Here is an 11,146-nt window from a genome sequence, read left to right on the forward strand (position 1 = left end):
GTCAGGATCAGCAGCGAAAACCTAATATGAACTAGTACTTATAAAGAGATTATAACCCTAATTGCTTTATCATCATGGGCCTAAACTACATGACCTGTTTAATATTTGTATATAAGCCCTAAGCTAGCTAAACTCACTTCTTTCGTAATGTAAAAATTTTTGTTTCACAAAATGTAAGAATAATAATTTACAAATGTGTTTGTAAGCGGATTATAAATTATATACTAATAAACAACATCCAAGTAAATTATTTATAAATTATTAATAATTAAATGATATAAAAATCATATATAATATATAACATGTAATAAATCATGGCAAAAAGAGGGATTGATATATTTAGTAAAAGATTCATAGGGGAAGTGGGGGAATTTATAAATGATTTATGAAATATTTTTGTATGATCTTAATATTTGCTAATGTCATGACAGAACTGATGTAAATATTAACAAAATGAAGGTTTTTTTTTTGCACCAAAGTCTTTATTCAAATCAGTCGGTTACATTGGGGATACACGTACTCGGACAAGCACAAACTGCAAGCAAAAATAGCTAACGACAATACTGCTACAAGCTCCAAACATAGAAACAAAAACCTATAGTTAAAGAGATATACAAGAGTAATCCAAACATTAAGGAGTCCTCCAACCTTGGCAACATTAGAAACAATAAGTGAAAAGGCGTCTCGTGAAACAACAAGCAATATAAGTGCTCTAATGTTCGAGCTTGAAACTGCCACTTGGGCAGAAAAGCAATGCAATGACCCAACAGCCAAAACAATGTGGAAGGGAATGGTGGCTGAAAACGAACAGCCAAAACGAAATGCAAGCCATCACTAATGGCTCTAGGCTGAAAGCAACCTACAGAGACGCTGGAGGAAATTCCGGGTGAGCAAACATCGCCAAATTTGGGAGAAGTCCGAACCAAGACTGAATGCAAAATAGACATGTCGGAGAAGTATATGATGCAGGCAGGGAAGAGCAGGAAAAATATCTGATGCTCTGTTTGATGAAGAAGCAGAAGAAGCCCAGAGGAATTGTGTAACGACCCGAAACCTCGGTAGGAGATAGTCGAGAAATCCGAATCGAGATAGTCGAGAAATCCGAGTCGAGATAGTCGAGAAATCCGAGTCGAGATAGTCGAGAAATCCGAGTCGAGATAGTCGAGAAATCCGAGTCGAGATAGTCGAGAAATCCGAGTCGAGATAGTCGAGAAATCCGAGTCGAGATAGTCGAGAGATCCGAGTCGAGAAAGTCGAGGACTCAGAGTCGAGAAAGTCGAGGACTCGGTATCGAGGATTTTATCGAGGATTTTATCGAGGGTTTGTCGAGAGTTGCCGATACTCATCGACGGTGGAAGCCGACAGTTATGGGGATTAGGCGATGGAAATGGAGAGTTTGAAACTACTGAAGTAGTGAACAGACGTTCGAACTGGGGAAATGGAATCCCAAGTTTACAGTGATCAGATCATTCAGGCTTGCAAGTTTCTGGATGAAAATTGGTTCGGTCGAACAGGTTTGTAAATTGCCGAGAAATGGGATGGGAGGTTTCGGTACTTAGTCCGAGAGACAGTCCGAGTAAAATAGGAATAAAAGTCCTAGTGATAGTGATAGTGATAGTATAGTGATAGTGTTAGTGAAGTGATAGTGACAGTGAAGTGCACTATCCGGAAATGGTTGCATCGGCGATCGATGGACCGGGCCGATGGACGAGGTGGCATGGTTTGGCCGGTGGGCCGATAATGGACTAAAAGGACTCGATATCTCGCGGAGATTTAAGCCGACTCACGAGAAAGGAAACCCGAGAGAAATGGAAACTTGCGGTAATAAAAAGATAATCGGATAAGGACAGATGCGAGAATTATGGGAAGTTATGGGCGGTGAGACTTATCGTTCCAAGGAAACTTAGGGCGATTCGTGGATCCTATATAAGGGATAAAACCCTTAGGAATTTCTCTAGTTCCGCATAAGAATCCGAGAGCCGCCGCAAGAGAGAAAGAGGAGAGTTTCTGTCGAGCTTAAACCGAGAGAGATCCTAAGTCTAGAGTCGAGAAGAATGGTAAGTGTTCTTCCACCTTGATTCGTCGATGGTTATGGTTATGGTTATGGGATATATCTCGGATACTAATGGTATCGATCTGTCCGTGTAGAAGCGGGGATCAGATCCGAGCATAGAAACCGAGAGATCAACACCTTAGGTCGATACCAAAGGTGAGTGCGTGACTGTGGCCGAGTTCCATGGTTGATTCTCTTGACCCGTGGTTTATTTAGTCTTGTTAATTGCTTGTCTTATGGTTATGGTTTCTATTGCAATATGAATGATGGTTGGTCTAAGAGATTTAGGCGACTATCCATGGTATTTGATTGACTTGCGTGACTTGATTGGAATATTCCCTGTGTTAGATTGAGATCGTTGAACTGAGCCTAGTGAGACGGGATGACCGCTCCACTAAGTAAACTTTGTTTGCTTACGCCTCCTTTTATGGACGCAGGAAAAGATAGGTCCGATGATCGGGATTATAGTGGCTGACCAGCTCGTGTGACGGAGGCAAGGGAGGAAGGAGGATGGTGGCTTTGGGTAGAAATATTCATGGCGTTATTTTATTTAGTTTTTGTTATTTCCATGCATGGGACAAGTTGTTATTTCGCTGAATTGAACCTCTCAATATTTTAATAAATTCGTAAGTTTAAAGTTAAGTTCACCTGTTATTCATACTTGTTGTTATACTCGTTTAATATGCGCATAGAATTCGTCGGCCTTAGAAAAAATTTTATCGGTCAGTTTAAGTCCGAGTATGGTTTCTAGGGTCGGGGTCTTACATTTGGTATCAGAGCACGGTTATAGTTCTAGGACATGTTCATATAGCGGGTGCATGGGTTATTGTTACTAAAGCCATCCTTCCTTGCCAAGAACGTCTCACGGTAAGACTGGTCATGTATAGATTATAGGGTGTGATAGGCTAAGTTGGTTTGGACGCTAACTTAGAATCGGTTATGGTATTTCAGATGGCACCTAACACTCGCAACTCGGCTAATACCTCGGCTAGACCAGGAGTCGGAGGGAACACTGAGGAAGCACCGAACACTGCTGCGGTGAATGTTGAGCAAGTGGGTGCGAGGACCGGGACGGAAACCGGAGGGCATGGAACCCAGGGAGTCGGTACGAGAGCGATACCAGTAGGGGGTACGGGTGCTAATGCGACTGCGAACGTGGGGATGGGGCAAGTTTTGGAGACCTTGGTCCAAATACTGAACCAAATGACACCACCTCAGGCCGCAAACCCGCCTGTACCCAATGTGGTGCCAGTGGTGGCAGCTCCTTCGTACTTGACTATCATGGATCACATGCTTAAGTTGGGTACGCAGTACTTTAGTGGAGGAGCGAATCCGACCGAGGCTGATGAATGGAGAAGTCGCCTCGAAAGGAACTTCGACTCGGTGCGTTGTCCGATGGAGTATCGGAAGGACATCGCTACCCACTACCTGTCCGGGGAAGCCCATGCGTGGTGGACAGGCATGGCAAACCGTATGGTCAACCCAAATTGTTCATGGGAAACTTTTTGCGGGTTGTTTCTTGCGAAATATTTTCCGCAAGAAGCTATCGACCGTCTTGAGTTGGAATTTCTAGACTTAAAGCAAGGGGACCGGTCCATGTGAGAGTATGAGACCGAGTTCAACCGACTCAAGAGGTACGGTGGAAATGAGATGGTAGAGGAGCAAGTTCAGATTCGTCGGTTCTTGCGGGGCATGAGAGTGGATGTCCGGAACCGGTGTATGATTTGGAACTTCGGGAGTCTTGCTGAGTTGGTGGAGAAGGCAGCCATGTTGGAGGACGGACTGGCTGAGGAAGCTCGGCAGAATCCTGGAGGAATCACGGTGCAGAAGGCGCCGATGGTAAAAACTGAACCGGGAACCAGGAGTAAGCAGACTGGGAGTCGGAAACCTACGGGTAAGGGCAGTGTGTGCTTGTGTCCGACTTTCCGTAAGAGACACTCGGGTCAGTGCCGGCAGTTGATGGGCACATGTTTCAATTGCGGTGAGAAGGGTCACATGGCAAGTAGCTGTCCGAAGAGGGGGAGCGACACACGAGTGTGCTACCAATGTGGACAGCCGGGTCACATTCGGCCGGATTGTCCGCAGTTGGGAACCCAAGGGCAGAAACGGGCCAGCGAGGTGCTGCCGTTGCCACCACCGCCGAAACGGCCAGCGATTATGCCTAGAGTATATTCGATCGCGGACGGGCAGGTGGAAGCGAGCACTTCACAGCAGATCACTGGTAAGTTGGATACTCACCTTAGTGAATTTCTTGCGTGAATACTGTGTGTGTGTGCGTGCGTTTGTTTGTGTGTGGATAGGTTCTTAGCAAGTAGAATTGTGTAGGGACCTTACTCATGGGCGGTGTGGAAACTCATGTGATGTTTGACACTGGGGCTACGCATTGTTTTGTGAGTCCGGATATGATTGGTAAAGGAGGTTTCCGGAAGGAACCCCGAGATCATTTTGGATTAGTGCAAGCAGCGGGCGGTCAAGTGATGTATACGTACAGGGTGGTACGTAGCATCTCGGTCATGGTAAGCGGTATGGATATGCCGGCAGACTTAGTCATATGCCGAGTAAAGGCACACGATGTGATATTGGGTATGGATTGGCTAAGCAAACACCGAGCTCACTTGGACTGCTACCGCGGGCGTGTAGTGTTTGAAACTACGAAAGGGATGTTAGAATATCAGGGCATCAGGCCATTGTCGGGAAACCTTTTGGTCTCGACGCAGGCTGAGCAGTTAATCAGTAATGGGTGCGAAGATTACTTGTCTTCGATCATGATATAGGAAGTAGGCACGAGTACAGGACTATCAGAGATACCAGTGGTACGAGAGTACGAAAGTGTGTTCGGACCCTTGTCTGGGTTACCACCATCACAGTCAGATCCGTTCACTATCGAGTTGGAACCTAGTACGGCTCCAATATCGAAGGCTTCGTATCGCATGGCACCGGCAGAGATGGCCGAGTTAAAGAAACAATTGGGAGAGCTAATGGAGAAGGGATTCGTAAGACCAAGTAGTTTACCATGGGGTGCACCGGTACTCTTTGTAAAGAAGAAGGACGGTACCTTTCGGCTTTGCATCGACTACCAAGGATTGAACAAGGTCACGGTGAAGAATCGGTATCCTTTACCAAGGATCGACGAGTTGTTAGATCAACTTCGAGGAGCCACCTATTTCTCGAAGATTGATTTGGCTTCGGGATATCACCAAATCCCTATAGAGGAGTCCGACATTCGGAAGACAGCCTTTAGGACAAGGTACGGCCATTACGAATTTGTGGTCATGCCGTTTGGGTTAACCAACGCCCCGGCAGCTTTCATGAAACTCATGAATAATGTTTTCCGAGAGCACCTGGACGAGTTTGTGATCGTGTTCATAGACGACATTTTGGTTTACTCAAAGAGTAAGGAGGAGCACGCCGCACATTTGAGGATAGTGCTAGAAAAATTGAAGGAGCAGAAGCTTTTCGCCAAGCTAAGCAAGTGTAGCTTTTGGAACCGCGAAATTGGGTTCTTAGGGCATGTAGTATCGAACAAAGGAGTGTCCGTGGATCAGGAGAAGATTCGATCCATAGCAGAGTGGCCTAGACCGTGGAATGCCTCCGAGATTAGAAGCTTCCTAGGATTGGCCGGATACTATCGACGATTTGTGAAAGGGTTCGCAAGCATGGCGCAGCCGCTGACCAAGCTAACGGGAAAGGACGAACCGTATGTGTGGTCGGCTGAGTGCAAGAAGAGTTTCTCGAGACTTAAGGATATGCTGACTAGTGCTCCGGTGTTGGCACTACCGGATCCGGACGAGTCGTACGTAGTATACACGGACGCGTCGGGTCGAGGTTTGGGATGTGTACTTATGCAGAATGGGAAGGTGATAGCTTATGCGTCTAGACAATTGAGGAAGCATGAAGCGAATTACCCAATTCATGATCTGGAGATGGCAGCCGTAGTATTTGCACTAAAGATTTGGAGGTCCTACTTGTATGGTGGTAAGGTGCAAATATACACGGACCACAAGAGCTTACAGTACATCTTTACTCAGTCAGAACTGAACCTACGACAGCGGAGATGGATGGAGTTAGTCGCGAACTACGACCTGGAGATCAATTACCATCTGGGTAAAGCCAATTCAGTGGCAGACGCCTTGAGTAGAAGATGGTCGGCTATCAGTGCTGAGAAAGAAGTTGAGGACTTAGTTGGTATGATCAGAACCTTGCGGCTGAATGCATTGACAGAGCAGTTGGAACTGTTGGGCCTCGGGGCCGCAAACCAGGCAGATTTGCTAACACGGGTACGGTTAGCACAGGAGAAAGACGCGGAACTGATTCGGTTGTCCAAGGTTGACGGAACCGAGTATGAGACAGCGAATAACGGTACTATTTTGGTTAAGGGGCGAGTGTGCGTTCCTTCGGATAAAAATCTTCGTGCTGAAATCCTTAGGGAGGCGCATTAGTCTCAGTTGGCAATCCATCCTGGATCCACCAAAATGTACCAAGACTTGAAGAGGTACTACCATTGGTCGGGCATGAAGAGAGAAGTAGCAGAATGGGTCGCAGCGTGTCCGACATGTCAAAGAGTTAAGGCGGAAAATAAAGTCTCGGGCGGTTTGTTGCAAAATTTACCGATACCCGACTAGAAATGGGACATGATAACCATGGACTTCGTCACAAGCTTGCCATCGTGTGACAAGAAGGATGCTATATGGGTCGTTGTGGATCGACTGACCAAGTCGGCACATTTCTTGGCCATAAACAAAAAGGACGGGGCCGAGAAATTGGCCGAGGTATACGTACAAGAGATAGTACGGTTGCATGGTGTTCCAGCGAGCATAGTATCAGACAGAAACTCAAAGTTTACTTTAGGAATATGGAAGGCTTTGCAAAAGCGTTTTGGGACGCGAATGGATTTGAGTACGGCCAACCATCCGCAAACGGACGGGCAGTCCGAGCGTACCATACGGACGCTCGAGGATCTTTTGCGAGCAAGTGTCTTGGATTGGGGAGATAACTGGGTAAGGCATCTGCCGTTAGCAGAATTTGCCTACAACAATAGCTTCCATGCTAGTATAGGCATGTCACCGTATGAGGCTTTATACTGTCGACCTTGCAGAACACCCTTGTGCTGGACACAAGTAGGGGAGCGAAGGGAGTTGGAGTTTCAGGTTGGAGATATGGTTTATCTCAAAACCGTGACTTATAAGGGTAAGGATCGGGTAGCACTGAACACTAAGTTGACGCCTAGATACATGGGACCGTACCGAATCCTGGAAAGGATTGGTCCGATGGCCTACAAGTTGGAGTTACCTCCGGCTATGTCAGCTTTTCATCCGGTGTTTCATGTGTCGATGCTAAGGAAATGCATCACGGGATGGGAGAATGTGATCTCCGAACCCCCTCCTGACCTGCAAGTGAATATGACCATCATCGGTCGGCCAGTTCGGATAACTGGTACGAAGATGAGAGGTAAGCATAAGAAGAAAAAGACGAAGTTAATTCAGGTAGTATGGGATTTTGAAGGGATAGAGGAGACGACTTGGGAACCAGAGGAAGTTATGAAAGTGAACTTCAAGAAGTGGTTCGATAAGAGAGAGATTCCTCATAAGGAAAGTAAAGATTCGAGGACGAATCAGTCCTAAGTAGGGGAGAAATGTAACGACCAGGAACCTCGGTATGAGATAGTCGAGAAATCCGAGTCGAGATAGTCAAGAAATCCGAGTCGAGATAGTCGAGAAATCCGAGTCGAGATAGTCGAGAAATCCGAGTCGAGATAGTCGAGAAATCCGAGTCGAGATAGTCGAGAAATCCGAGTCGAGATAGTCGAGAGATCCGAGTCAAGAAAGTCGAGGACTCAGAGTCGAGAAAGTCGAGGACTCGGTATCGAGGATTTTATCGAGGATTTTATCGAGGATTTTATCGAGGGTTTGTCGAGAGTTGCGGATACTCATCGACGGTGGAATCCGACAGTTATGGGGATTGGGCGATGGAAATGGAGAGTTCAAAACTATTGAAGTAGTGAACAGACGTTCGAACTGGGGAAATGGAATTCCAAGTTTACGATGATCAGATCATTCAGGCTTGCAAGTTTCTGGATGAAAATTGGTTCGGTCGAACAGGTTTGTAAATTGCCGAGAAATGGGATGGGAGGTTTCGGTACTTAGTCCGAGAGACAGTCCAAGTAAAATAGGAATGAAAGTCCTAGTGATAGTGATAGTGATAGTATAGTGATAGTGTTAGTGAAGTGATAGTGACAGTGAAGTGCACTATCCGGAAATGGTTGCATCGGCGATCGATGGACCGGGCCGATGGACGAGGTGGCATGGTTTGGCCGGTGGGCCGATAATGGACTAAAAGGACTCGATATCTCGCGGAGATTTAAGCCGACTCACGGGAAAGGAAACCCGAGAGAAATGGAAACTTGCGGTAATGGAAAGGTAATCGGATAAGGACAGATGCGAGAATTATGGGAAGTTATGGGTGGTGAGACTTATCGTTCCAAGGAAACTTAGGGCGATTCGTGGATCCTATATAAGGGATAAAACCCTTAGGAATTTCTCTAGTTCCGCATAAGTATCCGAGAGCCGCCGCAAGAGAGAAAGAGGAGAGTTTCTGTTGAGCTTAAACCGAGAGAGATCCTAAGTCTAGAGTCGAGAAGAACGGTAAGTGTTCTTCCACCTTGATCCGTCGATGGTTATGGTTATGGTTATGGGATATATCTCGGATACTAATGGTATCGATCTGTCCGTGTAGAAGCGGGGATCAGATCCGAGCATAGAAACCGAGAGATCAACACCTTAGGTCGATACCGAAGGTGAGTGCGTGACTGTGGCCGAGTTCCATGGTTGATTCTCTTGACAAGTGGTTTATTTAGTCTTGTTAATTGCTTGTCTTATGGTTATAGTTTCTATTGCAATATGAATGATGGTTGGTCTAAGAGATTTAGGCGACTATCCATGGTATTTGATTGACTTGCGTGACTTGATTGGAATATTCCCTGTGTTAGATTGAGATCGTTGAACTGAGCCTAGTGAGATGGGAGGACCGCTCCACTAAGTAAACTTCGTTTGCTTACGCCTCCTTTTATGGACGCAGAAAAAGATAGGTCCGATGATCGGGATTATAGTGGCTGACCAGCTCGTGTGACAGAGGCAAGGGAGGAAGGAGGATGGTGGCTTTGGGTAGAAATATTCATGGCGTTATTTTACTTAGTTTTTGTTATTTCCATGCATGGGACAAGTTGTTATTTCGTTGAATTGAACCTCTCAATATTTTAATAAATTCGTAAGTTTAAAAGTTCACCTGTTATTCATACTTGTTGTTATACTCGTTTAATATGCGCATAGAATTCGTCGGCCTTAGAAATTTTTTTATCGGTCAGTTTAAGTCCGTGTATGGTTTCTAGGGTCGGGGTCTTACAAATTGCATCACGGTGGCGATTGCCGAAAGGAACGGTAACGAACGCACCAATTGACACCATCAGGTTCGTTTGGTTCTTCGGGTCGGCAAGAGAGACGGAGATGAGATTGATGGATAAGCAGTGAGGGGGGAGCTTCAGTAGAACATAGGACTTAAGTCGGAGGTTAGAAGCGGTTGAGGACTTTGCCAGAAGAAGGTGGGCAACGGATCGAGAGAGAAAGCTTCTCCAGAACTCGCCGAGGAGGTCACAAATCCAGATTCCTGCGGAGAAGTGGAAATGGCCAAAGACACCGCCAAAAGGAGGTGAGTGCGGACTGGGAGAGAAGGGTTGTCCAATAATTCAGCAGAAATTTGCGATCCAGAGACGGGTAGGGAAACGATGTCGCTTGGGCAATCGCCGAAGGAGAATGTGGTACACAAAGCAAATCCTGAAAATCTAGTAGGCATAATGACAGAGGCGAAAAGGAAACAGGCCACGACAGAGGTAATGTTGGATTTGAAACCGGAAATGCAGTTTGAACGAATAGTTAAACTGAAACAAGATTAGATTTGACTGGAGGAAGCGGAACAGCAAATAGAGGACAGAGTCTGACGCCGCGAGCCATAGCAACGCTGGCGCCAGAGGGCAGAGTCTCCTTTGTCAACTCGGGAATGGTGGCTAGGACGAACTCAAACGAGGAGAGAGAAGAGTGCCCTTTGCAAAAGCATGCGCGTAGATGTAACAAAATGAAGGTTATAGTTTTAATTTTCTTCGTAATTTATGTATTGAGATAGTAGATAGATGGGAGAGAAAACATTTGTTCCCTAATGTGTTGATCAGGAACCGTATCTCTTCTTTCTGCTACTTCGACTCTACATTTTCAACAAGATTCTTGTGTAGAACATATATGTCTACAGTCTACATATGCATCGAAACGTGTAATGTAAGTATGCATATGAAGTGATAGGAAATCAGCTTTGGGAAGGTTAACGTACTGCACTGGGAAAAAGACAAGTGGTCGTCTTTCGTAAGATTTGGTCTCGATTGTTTATGTTCTCTATTATTTCTTCTCATTTAGCATCCCATTCAACTCTTCTATTATTCCTCGACATTGTTTTTCCTTGATTTATATAGACTTTAGTTGGTGTAATTAATGTTTGAAAAATAAGAGAGAAAGAATGTTATTCTCTATAGTCCTCAAAAATTTTACAATTTATTTTTCAACATTTAGACATGGGACCGTACTTTATTCTTATAAATTCACCATCGTTGATAAATTATAAATCAAAAATGTATTTTTTTTTTCCAAAACTAAACAGTATATATGTTGTACCATGCATGAGAAGCAAACTGGTGTCACCACTACCGCGCACCACACACTAACTTAATTCTCTCTAAATATTCAATGTTCTTTTCCTTTTCTAGGTCAAAGGAACTCAATGTTCGTTCCACATATACTGTCTTTTCTAGTCTTCCTTTACAAAAACAATATATGTCTCCGGCAAAAAGTCTCCCCTTGTAATGTCAAGTTTCAGTTTCAGTTCAATTAACCATTACAAAAGTGGCTATTCATATGCAAAGTCAAGGGATAATTCCAAAAAGATAAGTCAACAGAGCTAGACTACTAATCTAATAAAGTGAATATTCGTTTGCTAAATTTTCTATATAAGGGAGGCCATTAGCTTTCTTTGCCAAACCAAGCTAAAAGCGAATAA

The 11,146-nt window shown here is 45.0% G+C and overlaps 1 pseudogene; it reads left to right on the forward strand.

Moving 5' to 3' along the window:
* The first annotated feature begins 821 nt into the window (after positions 1-821).
* LOC147930641 (uncharacterized) lies at positions 822-6,492 on the forward strand (annotated as a pseudogene).
* Positions 6,493-11,146: the final 4,654 nt, after the last annotated feature.

The sequence above is a fragment of the Camelina sativa genome, chromosome 12, assembly GCF_030686135.1.
Source record: "Camelina sativa cultivar CO46 ecotype springtype chromosome 12, ASM3068613v1".
NCBI lineage: Eukaryota > Viridiplantae > Streptophyta > Magnoliopsida > Brassicales > Brassicaceae > Camelina > Camelina sativa.